This window comes from Hoplias malabaricus, chromosome X1 (assembly GCF_029633855.1).
Source record: "Hoplias malabaricus isolate fHopMal1 chromosome X1, fHopMal1.hap1, whole genome shotgun sequence".
Taxonomy (NCBI): domain Eukaryota; kingdom Metazoa; phylum Chordata; class Actinopteri; order Characiformes; family Erythrinidae; genus Hoplias; species Hoplias malabaricus.
Window position 1 is genome coordinate 4,229,733 of NC_089818.1, and position 18,711 is coordinate 4,248,443.

At 42.6% G+C, this 18,711-nt stretch overlaps 1 protein-coding gene across 1 annotated transcript in view; it reads right to left on the reverse strand.

Moving 5' to 3' along the window:
* The window catches only part of LOC136675384 (cadherin-12-like), a 63,801-nt gene extending 45,640 nt beyond the window's left edge, over positions 1–18,161 (reverse strand). Inside the window, exon 1 of the mRNA XM_066651890.1 lies at positions 18,134–18,161. The gene's annotated coding sequence lies outside the window, so the exon portion shown is untranslated. The remainder of the gene's footprint in view (positions 1–18,133) is intronic.
* Between the last annotated feature and the right edge of the window lie 550 nt (positions 18,162–18,711).

Sequence of the window (18,711 nt, forward strand, 5' to 3'; positions counted from 1 at the left end):
ATGATGTAATCTCACTTGAAGGATTTCACGGATCACGGTGCAAAGAATAGGAAATGTGAGCAAACGGGCCCTCCTGAGTCTCTTTAACATGTTAGCAAAGCAAAACAGAACAAAAATACAAAGCTCGGCTCCAAACAAAAGCTGGGACAGTTTGGAGAATACGAATAAGAACAGAAACACTGATTGAGTCAGCCTGGTCTCAGGGTGAATTCAAACAGATTTGAATAAAAGGACATTTCCAGGGTTCGTACAATGTGTACAAAATATATTTTATACTTTGTTTATGTAAACGTGAACATGTGATCTTAAACCTGCCACTAACCTTAGCCATAACCCTCACCCACACACCTAATAGGCCTAACCTTATAGCCCTAACCCTAAAACTATAATCATAATACGAACCATAACCCACACCCTATAACACGTAACTAATGCTACCTAACCCTACAGTCTAAACCCAACCTAACCCATAATACTTATCCTTACCATAACCTTAACGTTTACCATAAGCTTGTGAGTGAAAGCTCCAAACTTTAGAAGCAGTGTTTCTGTAATTCTTATTTTGGTACATTTAAATAAACAAATAAATAAATTAAGTTTGCGTATTTAGCAAAAGAGCAGTGGACAGGAACAATTACACTTTATTTTGGGGGGGAGGTGTTGATATTGTTGATATTGTTTCTATCAGTTTGGCATCCTTTACAAAGTGTCTACACTTTATTTATTCAGAAATAATTACATAATTAATCTCCTTCTTTAAATCAATTTAACAAAACATTATGTTCCTTCAAAGAAATCAGAAAATATTCAAAATTTATGCTGATATTATTTCAAATGTCATTGAGACAGTAAACACAGACTGATTTTCTGAAATGAAAGCATTTGTAATTTTAATCAAAATAAATAGACAATTGTTAACACTGATTGTGGAATAAATAACACAGATATAATTTACTTCTTGTATTTTTCACCATGAGAATCTGTCAAGCACCTCTTCTATTGGATAATTTCTTTTCAGGTTCTGCTCATTTGAACTCAACACCCTTAATCTTGTCCCCAACACTTTTCAAAGCAAAGTTACACCTTCAGCAAATCTCAGTGTAGGCACTACTTTTAGTCGTATGTGAGATTTTGCTGAGGGAATGCCTGTGAACGTCAATAATTCACATTGCAATCATATGTTTCTGGCCTGAACATCAGACATGGGCTTCAGAAATTATGGCCCAGAGTTACAGAAGACAATAATCAATAATCAATCATCTTATCAGTGTAAACTACAGGGGAAAAAGAAGCACTGGACAGGTCCTTAGTTAAAGACATGAAGCAAAAATGTGCTTCTTTCTAAAAAGATAGCTGCGGTTAGCATCCCAAACACATTCCCCAAGTTCAGATCCAAAATTGCTTAAAATCAAACCTTAAAATAAGTTAAAATAAACAAAATGAAAGGTTGCCATAACCGACATAATGCTTAGAGCCAACATTAAGAGCATGACATTATCACAAAAGTAGTAAATTAATTCTTATGTAAGGTTTCCACTGTTTTGGAATCAAGATTTCTACCAAAATGAAGAGAGAACTTTCACAAATCAAGGGAGATAAGTGTTTTGGCAGGGCTCCAGGGCTGTGTTAGGACTGCTATGTAATGGCCATTCACAGTGCATTAGTCTCTAAAATGAGGTAGTCCTGCTTCAGCAGCGATGTTGTTTATGGCCTCACTGTGCAGATGGTCTGTCATGAGTGGCGAAAAAGCCCGTCCAGATGCTCGGGGTCAGGAGGCAGATAACTCCAATGGTCGGGATGGGGAAAAGAAATTAATAAATAAAAAATAAAAATATATCTGCATAATTAGGTACAAGACGAGTTCTCAGCCCTTTGGTGCAGCGAGCTCCGCGAGCGATAAAAATAACAAAAGAATGAAGCCATATTTGGGTAAATGAGCTCGGAATTAAAATGTGAAAATGCAGCAGGGCTGTCTGTGGAGGATGCTTCTGCTAATTAATTGTATTCATGCAGTAGAACTGTTAATGTGTTTCTGTTTGGAAAAGGTTGCACGTTTGTTGTTGGAATACTTCCCGCAGAATTGCTAACGTGGCTAATAACCGATGAAAGTTAATGAGGACCTGCTAATAAGCAGCGGCTGATGTTTACAGAAACAGGTGGCGAGGGTCTAATGGTGAGTTCACAAACTTTGAAATCACTTCTCATACCTCCTACTGGCCTAGAGGTTAAACATGGCCTCCCACATGTGGGGGACCCACTCTATGGAGCATAAAGTCATTCATTCTGGGATTACAAAGCAACTTGAGTTTTCATTCCATGTGAGTTGCACGTCCCTTGTGAGGAAGGCATATGGGGAAATTGTGCTTGAAAACTGATTGGAAAATAAAGTGTCATGCTAATTCCTAGACAACCTCATATAGCGAGTGATGACAGAGCCCCTGGGGAGTTAGCGTGAACCGGTCAGAAGCACTGACAGGTCTCTCACAGACAGGACACTGCATCTGCAGTTGTATTCTCAGTGGGAAGCCTTTGCTTTTCTCTTCAGACGTCACACACTGGAAGACTTCAAGACACAACACATCCCAGGAGGAGGCCTTTACATCCTGACAGCTGATCGCATGAAGGCCACCCAGTGCTAGCACACTAACACGTAACCACAGTTAGAATGTGGTGAACAGTGTTAACATCACAGTGAACTGACACTGAGTTAACGTCCATAAGTTTATCATAATGTATTTTGTTTACAAGCAGTTATAACATAATAATTATGGTAATCAGTAACTGATCAGTAGTAACTGAAAAGGCTATAACAATGTAATAACGTTCAGATGTCATTCAAAAAGCACTAGGGCCTCATATGTCATATCTTACGCAACATATTTCAGAGACAAAAGGCCTAGAACTAGGACTAAGTTTCTTTTTTATTCAAAATGACAATGGATCTCATACACCTCTAAATATTTGCTCTGAACACCATAAGCTCAGAGAGAAAATGTCCTGTAATACATATCTCTATATACAGTGCTAGTCCTAGTCTAAAATACACAGGCCTTTGTCGTGATCTAATGCTTTCCAAAGCTGATTCGTGAGAGGTGCGTGAAGTCATGGCGACGCGGTGTAGATCAGGGCTCAAGTGCTGCAGGGCTGGGCTTTAGAGTCTGGCCCAGTTACCGAAGACGAGAGAAGACGTTTATTGCTGAATAAACATGAAGAGTTTCCAGAAAGCCCTCAGCAGCAGAGCCACTGAACCTGCACTGTCACATTCGCTTTCTCACAGAGGCACCGCACTGAGAGGAGGCTAGAGGCTGAGCACAAACTTAAGAGGTAAGCAAAAAGGACCTCAAAGGAGGAGAGCCGACAGCATGCTACAGCAGGCCGCCCAATGACAAACAAACCTCTTGGCAAAGTGCAGAATATCACTGCTGGAACAAAACCCCTTTCTCAAGCTTTTGTTTATTTTGTTTATTTTGTTATTTTTATTATTTCTTTTGAAAAAACATTTCAAAAACTGCTGTTAATCTTGTTCAAAAGTCATATAAGACAAGTTTGTTTACATCAGGTGGAAGCAGGCTGCACTTTGTCTTCTAAGTAGTATAGTATACAGTGTTCATAAGATAAGGACTTAATGCTCACCTGGTGGTATGTGCTGCTCACCTAATACAGATCATTGTTGAAGTCAATTAGTCAATACATAAATCAACTTCTCTTAGATGCTCCATTCAATAGAGTTGTCCTTAAAAGGCTTGTTCATACCAAAGCCACAGGCCACACATTTATAATTACATAAACATGTATGTTAATCTGAGAGGTGTCTGGCACAGAAACTGTAGTCTATACTCCCATTATATGTTCATTCATTCATTCATTATCTGTAACCCTTATCCAGTTCAGGGTCGCGGTGGGTCCAGAGCCTACCTGGAATCATTGGGCGAAAGGCAGGAATAGACCCTGGAGGGGGCGCCAGTCCTTCATAGGGCAACACACACACAACACACACACATTCACTCACGCACTCACACCTACAGACATTTTTGAGTCGCCAATCCACCTACCAACGTGTGTTTTTGGACTGTGGGAGGAAACTGGAGCACCCGGAGGAAACCCACACAGACACAGAGAGAACAGACCAACTCCTCACAGACAGTCACCCGGAGGAAACCCACGCAGACACAGAGAGAACAGACCAACTCCTCACAGACAGTCACCCGGAGGAAACCCACGCAGACAAAGAGAGAACACACCAAATCCTCACAGACAGTCACCTGGAGAAAACCCATGCAGACATAGAGAGAACACACCACACTCCTCACAGACAGTCACCCAGAGGAAACCCATGCAGACACAGAGAGAACACACCAAATCCTCACAGACAGTCACCCAGAGGAAACCCACGCAGACACAGAGAGAACAGACCAACTCCTCACAGACAGTCACCCAGAGGAAACCCACGCAGACACAGAGAGAACACACCACACTCCTCACAGACAGTCACCCGGAGGAAACCCACGCAGACACAGAGAGAACACACCAAATCCTCACAGACAGTCACCTGGAGGAAACCCACGCAGACACAGAGAGAACACACCACACTCCTCACAGACAGTCACCCAGAGGAAACCCATGCAGACACAGAGAGAACACACCAAATCCTCACAGACAGTCACCTGGAGGAAACCCACGCAGACACAGAGAGAACACACCACACTCCTCACAGACAGTCACCCGGAGGAAACCCACGCAGACACAGGGAGAACACACCACACTCCTCACAGACAGTCACCCGGAGGAAACCCACGCAGACACAGGGAGAACACACCACACTCCTCACAGACAGTCACCCGGAGGAAACCCACGCAGACACAGGGAGAACACACCACACTCCTCACAGACAGTCACCCGGAGGAAACCCATGCAGACACAGGAAGAACACACTACACTCCTCACAGACAGTCACCCGGAGGAAAACCATGCAGACACAGGAAGAACACACTACACTCCTCACAGACAGTCACCCGGAGGAAACCCACGCAGACACAGGGAGAACACACCACACTCCTCACAGACAGTCACCCGGAGGAAACCCACGCAGACACAGAAAGAACACACCACACTCCTCACAGACAGTCACCCGGAGGATACCCATGCAGACACAGAGAGAACACACCACACTCCTCACAGACAGTCACCTGGAGGAAACCCACGCGGACACGGGGAGAACACATCAACTCCTCACAGACAGTCACCCGGGGGAAACCCACGCAGACACAGGGAGAACACACCACACTCCTCACAGACAGTCACCCGGAGGAAACCCACGCAGACACAGGGAGAACACACCACACTCCTCACAGACAGTCACCCGGAGGAAACCCACGCAGACACAGGGAGAACACACCACACTCCTCACAGACAGTCACCCGGAGTGGGAATCGAACCCACAACCTCTAGGCCCTTGGAGCTGTGTGACTGTGACACCTACCTGCTGCACCACCGTGCCGCCCCCCATTATATGTTATAAAGCAAAATTCTGGACAGATAAAATAAAAAGTGATCGCTGGCCAGAGGCACTCATTTCCATGAGCTTGCGAGTCGTTTAGTGATTTAATGATCTCACAAACAGAAGTTTATAACTGAGACGTTAAAATGTCTCAGTACAAACATCCCCTAGATGAACCAATTCAGTCCAAACAGGGCGTTAGACCCTGAAGGCAGTGTCTTATTTTGCTGACACTGACTGATTCTGTCATGAAAAGCACAAAAATCCAACAGAAAATGCACTAAATATATTAATTAATAAATAAATACAAATCTCTCAAAAGTCAAACGTCTACATCCCTCCCTCTGTGTCGCTTCAGAATGCATTCCTCATAAAAAAAAACACACAAACCATGGTCAGAATTAATAACACGTGGATAGTAGCTTTGACATGATATGTTTGGAATGACTGAACACTGCCCATTCTCTCTGAGCTGCAGTGTGTGTCGTTGTCTTGGAAGTGCTACACCACACCACACGGCACTACTCTCCTTTACAGTAAGATAGTGTAAAAGTAAACGGAATCACATAATTAAATCTGCAGACTTCATTCAGCAACGTGCAGCTTCCAGTGTCATAACTGTGATTAAAGTGGATTCCAATTACCAGCGAAGGAGGCTGTGTAAAGTTGGTCCAATTGGAGTTTAGACGCAGGGATTAGGGCTCGGAGAGTGGGCTGTATCTAAACTCTGCCTTATGGCCAAGGGTTTGATCACGAGAATAGTCACATTATACATGCGCTCTGCCTCTGAAAACCTATAAAACCAACTCATGAAGATAAAAACACCATCATATCAAAAGAGATTAAGAGACAGTCATTTTGGAATTGGTGCACAGTGTCCAGAAAAGATATAAATAAAAAAATAAAACCTAACCCTAGCGAGAGAAAGAGAAGCATAAACACATTATGCTCTCTATGCCTCTTTGATTCCTATTACTAACACTTCAGCACATTGGTATCTGCCTGTCCGGCTCTGTTGCTCTCTTTTCTCTGTGAGTGATTGCAGGGTCTGGCAGTAATAGCGTCCACTCAGTCCAGGGACACAGGAAGATACATGGGCTGTTTTGTTTTCCTCGCTCCAGTGCCGTAATTTTGTGCCGTGCTCCTTCGTCCTCTGAAATGTCGCTTGGAAGATAAGATTAGCTGGATTTAGACTCAGGCTTCCGAAGTATCTGTGAGGAATTTAGCTGTGGATAAATAACGTAGTGGCCTATTTTTTAACAAAGGTGGAATTTACATTTTATTCTTTTTTTTTTTTTTTTCATTTAGTCAGAGGCTGTCTACTTTTAGTCATTATTTTATGCACAAAGCTTTTATTCATACTGTAGTACTTCTCATATATTCACTGAAACACTAATTATCCTAATGTAAAAATCAGTTTAAAACTAACTTGGCAATTTTTACGTTATTTAGAGAAAAAAAAAAAAAAAAAAACTAAAACAACATTGTCAACAAACAGTTGTTAATACCTTTGTTGACAAGGTTGCAGTGTCCTAGCTTGAGAGTCTTTGGAATTTGCACAATCACCAAGGCTTTCTTGATGCTCATCTGATTGTAGAGCTGCAACCAGAGCGCTCTAGTCCTTTCACAGAGAGCAAAGGTGTGGAAAATGTTAAGTGAAGTCCTCCAAACGGATAAAGACTCTCTCGTCAAGTTTTCAATAATATTCACATACACAGAAGGGCACTTTGTTTGAGGAGATGAGTTGGTGACTGACCTTTATAAGCTGCTACTGTGCACCATTTTTAAAGAACTTAATTATTGTGGAATTAGCATTAAGTGTCATGCTATTATTTTAAAGATTCATTCAACCAAGTGTACAGTGACGTTCTGGTGAAAATGGGTAGAGCTATTACATCATGTAGGTGTTCAAAAGGTCCTTCACAATCATGTTTCACTGATAGACAGTGTTAAGCTAGAGAACCATTAACCAGTTGTTAAAATCACAAACTGATAGAACAACTATGCTTTAGGGCCTTCATTGCTTTCTGGTTTTATTAGTACTCAAATAAAACGAGTCTTGTAGATGCATCTAAAATTATCAACGTAGAAGCTTTGATAGGCTTTGCTTTCAACTTCAAGACAATTGCCATCAAAAGTAACAACCAGGCCCACTAAGCCCTACTTAAAACATTATCCAAGCTCAACTTCGCCCAAACATCTGTTCCATTTATCCCTCTCAGTTTTAATAATAGCTCACCATCTAAAGAGGTTCAGAGCTAATTCCACTTCTAATCTTTTAGTGTTACATGTGTCAGTGCAGCAAAATTAAACAAATCAAACAGAACTACTTGACTGATTACAACCGCCTGAATATATCTGTGCTTTATTTGTATTTTTCTCTCCTGATGAACACAGTATGCCATGTGTTTTTTTTTTTTTTTTTTTTTTTATCAATGTTCCTGCTGAGAATCCCTAACCATCTGTGAGCAGCTAAAATTGATGGATAAATATCCCTTTGATGCTTTGATGTTGGACTTGCTTATTTTCTAATGGACAAAACCAATCTGTAAATATATCATAAGAAGCAAAAGCAAGATGGTCTCAAAAACATTTGCACATATATTGCAAAAGACCACTCCAGATGACTGTGACATTCGTTATGATTTGTTATGGTTTGTAGTTATTTTAACACGTGATAACCTATGAGACATGTAAATTAATGTTGTCCTTTGTATGATCAGGAGTGTATGCTTCATTCCAATTCATAGTTGCTGTGTGTTCATTAACTGAGCTCACATTCACCAGTGACTGTTTCACTTCAAACGCTCACATGCACTACATACATTCACAAACTAATAACTCTACTGCGTTTGTAACCGTTTTATTGTTACATGTGTAGTGATCTGTTAGCAATAGCATTATACAAAAAAAAAAAAAAAAAAAAGTGTTATGTTTTTGCTTCAGTTTAGAGTTAGGTTTGAGGCTAGGTTTAGGTTTAGCTTTAGTTTAGGATCAGGGGAGTTACATTATATCCACATATAACATACAATATGTTTGCTGTTAATGGATAGTATACCATTTTGTAATAGTGTCTGAAAACATAGTGGGCGATTTTCAGTACACTCCAGCAATCCCACAATGCACAGCAAAAGGTAGGGTACAACCCATGTATACTATCTGACACAAGTTTTTTTTTTATAATGTATCTGAAGAAGAGCTGCAGGAACAGTACTGTAATCTATTATTGAGAGCATTATACAAACACAGCACAGTGCTGGTTCTAATCCTTTGGCGGTTACTGTTAGGTTTACAGTTACATTTTGGATTCAAGGATAGGATTAGAGTTTTCAGTTTACATTAAGGGTTAAGTCTGGGATTAATCCACATTTGCGAGTGCCAATATGTACCAAATCATCTAAAGCAATGGTAACAATGCCTTCCATATGAAAGACTAGAATCCAAATCATTATTTGGGCAAGATCACCACGCTATAAAAATAGTATCAATCCTTAGGCAAGAAATATCAACACAACATTGAGGAAAGTCAAATAAACTGACCAACAACTTTATGAAACTTCTGTTCTCTGGAGACTTGTTTAACACATTCAAACAACAAAATGTTGATGTTTCAACCATGTGGATGTGTTTTATCAGCTCCAAATTGGGAACTGTGTAATGGGTAATGGCTGAAACCCATTGTAAAGTCAAATAATGCACATATAAATGCGACAAGTTTTCAGCGCTTTATAGAACATGCTCAAGGCTGTGTTTTTTCAGTGATTTCATCCCATTCAACATCATGGGACAATGACTGTAACACACAGCCTCTGGTGGCTTATTACTCTGGAATAACACAGGGTGGATAAAGCAAGACAAACCCCACGAGCTCAGTTAAGCCAGAATACAGCACGATCCTGAAAGTTTGGTGGATATTATTCAAGTTAATGTCATCATAAATACGTAGATAATATGTCAGCCCAATCAGCTGGGGCTTTTCTGTTCAAATGATGAAGGAGCACACAAGTTAGGCAAGCTGCAAGTGTCTGGGCTAGAGGGAATATGCCAGAGCACCCTTAAACACGGGGGGTTCTTTTTGTTCTTAAAGGAAGTAAAAAGGAACATGAATGGGTCTTTGAAAATGAAAATTTCTTTTGGAAAAGGCGCAGAGTGTGTTTTCAGACTCGGTGTCAAAAAAAAATAAAAAAAGAATGTGTTAATAAATGGAGTTTATATGGGTCAGATGACTTATTGAGTTTTAGGGGACTGGTAACTTTGGTTTCTTAGCTGCCTACGTCTTTAAACATGGGATAATATGAGTTTATTGCTGCATCTTACATAGAATGCAGGCACTATTGTGTTGTCCCACCTCTTCATCTGAACCTCCATAATCACAGCACCGGACCCTTGTTTATGTGAGATCACAGTCGACGATAGTTAAAGCAACTAGCAAAAGAAAAAAAAAAAACATGGAGAAAATGAAGTACTGATCACATACAGAGAAAACGAAACTGGGGAAGAAAGAGACCTGACTTCCCCTTTTCAGTCCTCACTCGGCACTTGCGCAGAAGGTGAGCTGTGGCTCATTCTCATTTAAAGGAACATTTAAAGGAACAGGAATGATGCTGTGGTGTTTGATCCTTGTGGTAGTTTGGCCAAAGCCTGTCACAGATATGTAAGTAAGAACACAGAAATGCATTTACTTGTGGAAAAAGTGCTGCAAGATGAAGGAATATTTAAAAACATACAACGGATGTTGAAATGGCACACGAAGGTGGGCTGTGTGAGTTTTCTTTCTGCTGGGAAGTGAATTCAGAAGAGAGTCAGATGACCATAACATCTCTGTTTCCACATCAGTGGCTGTGGTAGCAGCCGGGATTTCTTCATCGGAGTGGCGGTATGATGAATTTGCATAATGCATTCTGGGTAGTGTAGTGTGAGAATATCGATGAAGGAAATGTACAGTGCATTCTCTCGGACCAATGAGGTGAGGAACGCAATACTACATTACAGTATATTACATAGCATGATACATAAAAGTAAATGTCTGGTTTAGGCTAAAACAGTCCTGGAATTATGGCGTGATGCCGTGTGGAAGGTTCTATGCATTTCTAAATTTAGGTCAATATAGCAAGGCTATTATTATAATTATTTTTTTCATTATTCATTATGTTGTGGGGCGGCACGGTGGTGCAGCAGGTAGTGTCACAGTCACACAGCTCCAGGGACCTGGAGGTTGTGGGTTCGATTCCTGCTCCGGGTGACTGTCTGTGAGGAGTGTGGTGTGTTCTCCCTGTGTCTGCGTGGGTTTTCTCCTGGTGACTGTCTGTGAGGAGTGTGGTGTGTTCTCTCTGTGTCTGCGTGGGTTTCCTCCAGGTGAATGTCTGTGAGGACTTGATGTGTTCTTTCTGTGTCCGCGTGGGTTTCTTCCTGGTGACTGTCTGTGAGGAGTGTGGTGTGTTCTCCCTGTGTCTGCATGGGTTTCCTCCAGGTGAATGTCTGTGAGTAGTGTGGTGTGTTCTCCCTGTGTCCGCGTGGGTTTCTTCCTGGTGACTGTCTGTGAGGAGTATGGTGTGTTCTCCCTGTGTCTGCGTGGGTTTCCTCCGGGTGACTGTCTGTGAGGAGTGTGGTGTGTTCTCCCTGTGTCTGCGTGGGTTTCCTCCGGGTGACTGTCTGTGAGGAGTATGGTGTGTTCTCCCTGTGTCCGCGTGGGTTTCTTCCTGGTGACTGTCTGTGAGGAGTATGGTGTGTTCTCCCTGTGTCTGCGTGGGTTTCCTCCGGGTGACTGTCTGTGAGGAGTGTGGTGTGTTCTCCCTGTGTCTGCGTGGGTTTCCTCCGGGTGACTGTCTGTGAGGAGTGTGGTGTGTTCTCCCTGTGTCTGTGTGGGTTTCCTCCGGGTGACTGTCTGTGAGGAGTGTGGTGTGTTCTCTCTGTGTATGCGTGGGTTTCTTCTGGGTGACTGTCTGTGAGGAGTTGGTCTGTTCTCTCTGTGTCTGCGTGGGTTTCCTCCGGGTGACTGTCTGTGAGGAGTGTGGTGTGTTCTCTCTGTGTATGCGTGGGTTTCTTCTGGGTGACTGTCTGTGAGGAGTTGGTCTGTTCTCTCTGTGTCTGCGTGGGTTTCCTCCGGGTGACTGTCTGTGAGGAGTGTGGTGTGTTCTCTCTGTGTCCGTGTGGGTTTCCACCGGGTGCTCCGGTTTCCTCCCACAGTCTAAAAACACACGTTGGTAGGTGGATTGGTGACTCAAAAGTGTCCATAGGTGTGAGTGTATGAGTGAATGTGTTGCCCTGTGAAGGACTGGTGCCCCCTCCAGGGTGTATTCCCCGCCTTGCGCCCAATGATTCCAGGTAGGCTCTGGACCCACCGCGACCCTGAATTGGATAAGGGTTACAGATAATGAATGAATTACATTGTCACACAATGTCAAGAGCAGCAAGTATTTTCAAGTTTTAATGACAATGTTTTATTTTATTTTTAAAGTGTTATTAAGTGACAATACACCCTTTATTAAGTGACTAAAATTACTGTGCATTTACACATTAACAACACAACAGCAGTGCAACTAATGGCAATCTATTGAGAGATGAATTAGAGCTGTACTGCATCTGTATTTACACATTTGTACTCTTCAGTTTATACTTGTGTAGTTACATGTTATAATAATATAGTTTTCCCAAATCAAAATCTTATTACATGAGCAACAGCTGGAATGTGTACAAATGTGTATTGGCTTTACCTATACTAATGTAATTCATCTGTAAATATGTATATGTTTATACATATACATGTTTATACTACATTGCTACTGTGTGTGTTGTTAATGTGTAATTACACAGTAATTAGAGCTTATAATACATATTAAGACCTAAATGTCATATTGAAATAGGGTTATTAAACCTGTTTTCATTACAGCGCTATTAAAATAGTTCACACATTTTTCTAAATGAAACAAACCACAGATCTAGGTGGAGAACTATGTTTGAAATCAAGGTATGCTCTTTTGTTTGTCCTAAAGAACCTTTAAAGGGTCTTATTTTTAGCAACGTACACATAGCCAATGACAACCCCACTCAAACTTCATTCTCAGCTCCTCATCCATAACTCAGGTGACAGACAGTTATTCTCAAAGCCGCTTAAGTCAAACTACATTTCCCATATTCCATTTTTCATGAAGTCAGGGGCCAAGTGTGTGGGAGCCATGTGGCGTCCCAGTAACACAGATGTGGCCCATACCTGTCTACCTGTGTGCTGTCACAAAAACATTATGCATGACTGGGGGGCGGGTGGAAGTGTGGGTTATAAAGCCCTCGAGGCACGACGGTATGACATTTAAAAAGCAATAGCCTCTGCAAAGAAGGACGGCAAGGACAAAATGGATCCCAGCGAGGGGCCGTGAGTCATGGTGCTGGTGGCAAGGTGGCACCGGCCACGCGGAACTACAAAGCCAAATCCAGTCAAGACTCAGCAGCGGGGACTTCAGCACTGGATGAGCCCCACAGCTTTTAATGCACGCTCTCATAGTCCACACACACTGGCCATAGGGAACACTCTGCCCAGCGCCTGGACGCCAGCTACTGCCATCGCTTCAGTGCCATTTATAATTCCTTCTGAGTCCTGCTTTTTCTCTATAGTGTGTGTGTGTGTGTGTGTGTCTGTGCGTGCGTGCACATATCTTTCATTTATTTATTTATTTTTTCTCTCTAGAAGACTACACAAGATTAATACATATTTGGTGTTGAAAAGGCTTGGAAAATGTAAGTTCAGTATGTGGCTGAATGGGCAGCATGGTGGTGCAACAGGTAGTGTCTCTGTAACAGAGCTCCAGGATCCTGGAAGTTGTGGGTTCTAGTCCCACTTCAGGTGACTGTCTGTGAGGAGTGTGGTGTGTTCTCCCTGTGTCTGCATGGGTTTCCTCCGGGTGACTGTCTGTGAAGTGTGTGGTGTGTTCTCTCTGTGTCTGCGTGCGTTTCCTCCAGGTGACTGTCTGTGAGAAGTGTGGTGTGTTCTCTCTGTGTCTGCGTGGGTTTCCTCTGGGTGACTGTTTGTGAGGAGTGTGGTGTGTTCTCCCTGTGTCTGCGTGGGTTTCCTCCGGGTGACTGTCTGTGAGAAGTGTGGTGTGTTCTCCCTGTGTCTGCGTGGGTTTCCTCTGGGTGACTGTCTGTGAGGAGTGTGGTGTGTTCTCCCTGTGTCTGCGTGGGTTTCCTCTGGGTGACTGTCTGTGAGGAGTGTGGTATGTTCTCCCTGTGTCTGCGTGGGTTTCCTCTGGGTGACTGTCTGTGAGGAGTGTGGTGTGTTCTCCCTGTGTCTGTGTGGGTTTCCTCTGGGTGACTGTCTGTGAGGTGTGTGGTGTGTTCTCCCTGTGTCTGCGTGGGTTTCCTCTGGGTGACTGTCTGTGAGGAGTGTGGTGTGTTCTCCCTGTGTCTGCGTGGGTTTCCCCTGGGTGACTGTCTGTGAGGAGTGTGGTGTGTTCTCCCTGTGTCTGCATGGGTTTCCTCTGGGTGACTGTCTGTGAGGAGTGTGGTATGTTCTCCCTGTGTCTGCGTGGGTTTCCTCTGGGTGACTGTCTGTGAGGAGTGTGGTGTGTTCTCCCTGTGTCTGTGTGGGTTTCCTCCGGGCGACTGTCTGTGAGGAGTGTGGTGTGTTCTCCCTGTGTCTGTGTGGGTTTCCTCCAGGTGCTCTGGTTCTCTCCCACAACCCAAAAGCACACATTGGTAGGTGGATTGGTGACTCAAAAGTGTCCATAGGTGTGAGTGAATGTGTGAGTGGATAACGCCCTGCAAGGGACTACGCCCTTTGCAAGTTGCTTTCTAGGCTTGTGCCCAGGGCAGTAACCCTGAACTAGAAAAATGTTTACAGACAATGAATGAATGAATCCAAAATGATACCTTTGATTTTAGTGCGAATGTTGGATGAGCAGGTGTCTATCAATATTTAATCCACTGACCACACCTGCTATTGGCTACATATTTCTATTTGATATACTGGCTATATTTGAAGTGTTTGACCATGTAAGGTTCTCAGTTTAAAGAATATGTATTCATTCATTCATTCATTCATCAGTACCGACAAGTTTGTTGTACATCCAGAGCCTAGGATCCTAAAATCATTGGGATCAAAGACCACACACCGGACAGAGCGGCACTTCTTTACAGGGTGTCATATTCACCCAGGCATTTGCACACGAACACATGTGGACAATTTCACACACTCACAGACACAGTCACTTTAACCCTCGCACCTGGATTGTGGGAAATGTTCAAAATACAATGTATCAAGTCTTCATCACTGCTACCACTATAAAATAACATCTCAACAGTACAGTCCTTACTTTGACCCCTCCCTCTTTCTCTTTCTTTCTCTCTCAATCTCCACTGGACTCTAAGCCCACACAAAAGACAGAGTAAATAAAGAGATGTAGTGTTTCATTGTGTGAGTTTCTCCCCGGATGCCAACGTCTAATCTTGCATTCACAGAGTCAGCGGACCTTTCGAGATAAAGCTCAAAGGAGCGAGGCCTCGCTATTCATTCGGACCAAGCGTCTGAGGCTCTGAACTTCACACGTTGCCAAGGTTTAGCCTTGGGTTCTGCTGGGTGTCCAATGGCTGTCCACCGCCGCTGGGTTCGGACAGCGGGGACCAAAACATGGCCGAGAGGGAAGCGCACAACAAAGACTCATTGTGTGATAATACAGAGCACCGTGAATGAGGAATTAACTCCTTTGTAAGAGCCGCTTTAGATGTGGACATGCTGTGTGATACACAACATAAAAAGACAATAAAGGACAGCCACAGGCATGCACACACACACACACACACACACACACACACACACACACGTACATCCCAAACAGAAGTCAGGCAAAGCCCAAGACATCTACTGGATAGACGCTGCAGGAGATAATGTGGGCATTAATTGAAACAAAGCTATGGCTTAATTAAGTCCTTTTATGTCAGCAGTGTGTGTGTGTGTGTGTGTGTGAAGAAATAAACAATGAATGTCACAGTGTAGGGCTGTAACAATACTGTCCAATTTTGATATAATACAATGTGATATTAAATACCTAATTCTAACTGTCCAATCGTATACACAAAACTCGAAATTTTATATCAGCGACAGATTACTTAATGAATAAATGCATAATTTTAATGAAGATTTCTTATTAATTTAGTCATTTCCATTTCACATTTTCTTACCCATTATTCCAGGTCTCCTCCAATCACATGACTCTATCGGTTTGGAGGGTGAAGTCTAATCTCACCCCCCTCTGAGGCACATGAAGCCCACCACCTCTTTGTTTCCCACTGTAGGCAGCACAACATTCATTGCCTCAACATAATTGCAGGAGAACACTGCATTGGTTAGTGTACTGAGAAATGGGACGATGTCCCATCCTGCTGGTGTCGGAAGTGGTGTCGGAAATGAAGCCTATTTACTGCACATCCCCTATTTCTTATTCATCACTGGACTTACAGAATAAATATTTAACCTATTGCTGCAGCGTCGACCGTCGGAATCCGCCACTAAACTGAAGGACAGTGAGTTCAGTGATCTTCTGCAGTCATCACCAAACAAATGTCACCAGTTATTTGGCTGGACATCTTTATGTAGTCTTAGAACAGCAAGATTCCATTGCAAAAGAATGTTGTACTCCTTTAAAATATATGTATCTGTATATTTGTGGAGTTTTAGCTTGCTACACCATTTGAACACAACAGTTGTCCTTTACATTGTGAGAGAATTTCCTGATGAATCAGCCAATAGAAACACTCCAATATTATACTTTATTACACCCCAACATTATCCAATATTAAACATCGACATCCATTGAAAATGATTGAAAAAGGTTTTCTTTCTTTTTTTCAGTCATCAGAAAAGTTCTTTATGGACAGGGACGGTTTGTATAAATCTTTCTGTAAAGGAACTTTCACATCACGTGAAGCCTCTTCGAGAACCATATGCTTTTGTTATTTAGGAACTGGTTATTTGTCTCATAACAATAATTAGGTTCTAACAAAAGTCCAGGATCTTTGGATCTTGGTTAAATCGGGCCTCTATAAGATCTGTGGTGTGTTTTCCCTGTGTCTGTGTGGGTTTCCTCCAGGTGCTTTGGATTCCTCCCACTGTCCAAACACACGCTGACAATTGGTGAGTGTCCAGGGTCCAGGGTGCGTCCCTGCCTCCTGTCTAGTGAATCATGGTAGGCTCTGGACCATCACAACACTGAAAAGTATGAAGTAGTCATGGACGAATAATGAGTGGATGATTGAATACACAACCTTTGAGTAGCAAAGCAACATGAAACTATCACTATGCCAAATGCCAAGTGTTGACTAGATGACTATAAACCCCTGTAGCACTGGACTGTGCAGTAGTAGATCTCCATTGTCTAGAGAGATGTACCATTGGTTCCTGACCTCAAGCCATAAGATTCTCACAGCAATGTCCCAACACAGAGTAAAGCCTTTCCAGTTGGGTAACCTTTTGCAAGTGGTTGTCATTTCATGTAATTTGCACTTGCTAACTTCCAGAACTGACCATGCAGCTTTCTCTATTGTCTACTGAAGCAGGCCATGAAGCACTGTAATTAATAATTAATAGGTTTTAAGTGGTAATTAATCATTTTTAATCAATAATTGCTTTTAAACTACCAGCACATAAGCGATTGGAAAGCACTAACACTCAAATACAATTACAGACGTCCAAACCTGAACTCAATTAACACTTAATCCTCTAGGTATCAACAAATCAGAAGCTTGGGACTCAAACCCAGAAACAGAATGAATTAACACAACACTTTTTCTTGGTCACATGACTCTGATCTCCAGATACAGTCCAGTGAGGCTTGCAGTGACTGACCAGGCAGTGTAGTGTGGTGAAAACTGTAAATTAAGTGTATTCTCTGGTGATGTATTTCCACAACAGAGCACACTTCTAGGGTATTTAAAAAAAAATCCATGAAACGCTTTGGTCAAAATACCACACGGAACAAACATCACAGCACCATTCTACCCCTGTCTAAACAGACCTGTTTAAATGGCTTTTTCTTGAAATAAGAATGAGCCACACACAACTCACCCCTGAGCAAGCAGGATGGTCAGGGAAGCCACAAAGATGCTGCTTTTTAGTTGTTTTAGCTCTGTTCTCTTCATTCTCCACTGTTGTTGTTTTCTCATTTTTCTACTCTCACTTTTTCTATTTGTCTGAGGTGGTACCCAAGTGTGATGTAACAGCCCTCATTAACATAAGTAACATACAGTAATGAAAAAAAAAAAAAAAAAACGCTTGCAACAAACATCACAACAGCTCAGTTCTCCAAAAACAGAAGTTCATCAGGTAGAAGTTCATCAGTTTCTCACCAGGATGAAAGCAGAATACAAACCAGTGTTCTTTTCTATAGGAACCTCCTCTGTTCACAAGAACCCAGTACAACAGACCCTCTGAAACAGTCCGAAAAAGCTTTCAGCAGCTCACCGATCCTTCAGGGGTGATTCAACTCCAGCGGCACGAGCCATTCATCATCATTAAAGCGCTTTTAACCGGCTTCACCCGAGTAATCCACCAGCCACGCTGATCTGCACCCACCAGGCGCTCCATATTCCATGCACACAGTCCCTCCACTGTGGCCACCGTGGGAAGAACACGCTCAAATTTACACCTACCTTTCCTCTGCCTTTTAAAGTCTCCTCAGCTTTACGCCAGCAGAGTCCAAACACTGGGGGATACACACATAAACTCTCTGTCCAGTAAACACTCTCTCTCTCTCTCTCTCTCTCTCTCTCTCTCTCTCTCTCTCTCTCTCTCTCTCTCTCTCTCTCTCTCTCTCACTGAGAGTCAGTCTAAAGCCCATAACACCTCCCTCTGCTACTCTCTCCCTCACTCTTTAATCTCTCTCTCTCTCTCTCTCTCTCTCTGGGTCTGTCACTCTTTGTATTTTCTTCCTGTATCCTTACCTTTCTCTCTCTCTCTCTCTCTCTCTCTCTCTCTCTCTCTCTCTCTCTCTCTCTCTCTCTCTCTATTTCTACCTTCATACAGCTCTCTTTTTCCTCCTTTTCCTCGTTCTCGTCTCATTCGTCCTCTACTATTCTTTTCCTATCCCTCTGCACTTCCTCTCTCTCTCTCCCTCCATCTCTTTCTCCGTCTCTTTCTTTCCGCTTCTCTTACTTCTGTCTCTCTCTCTTTGTGATATATATATGTATTTTATTCCCTCTTTTCTACACTCTTTCCTTCACTTCTCTTT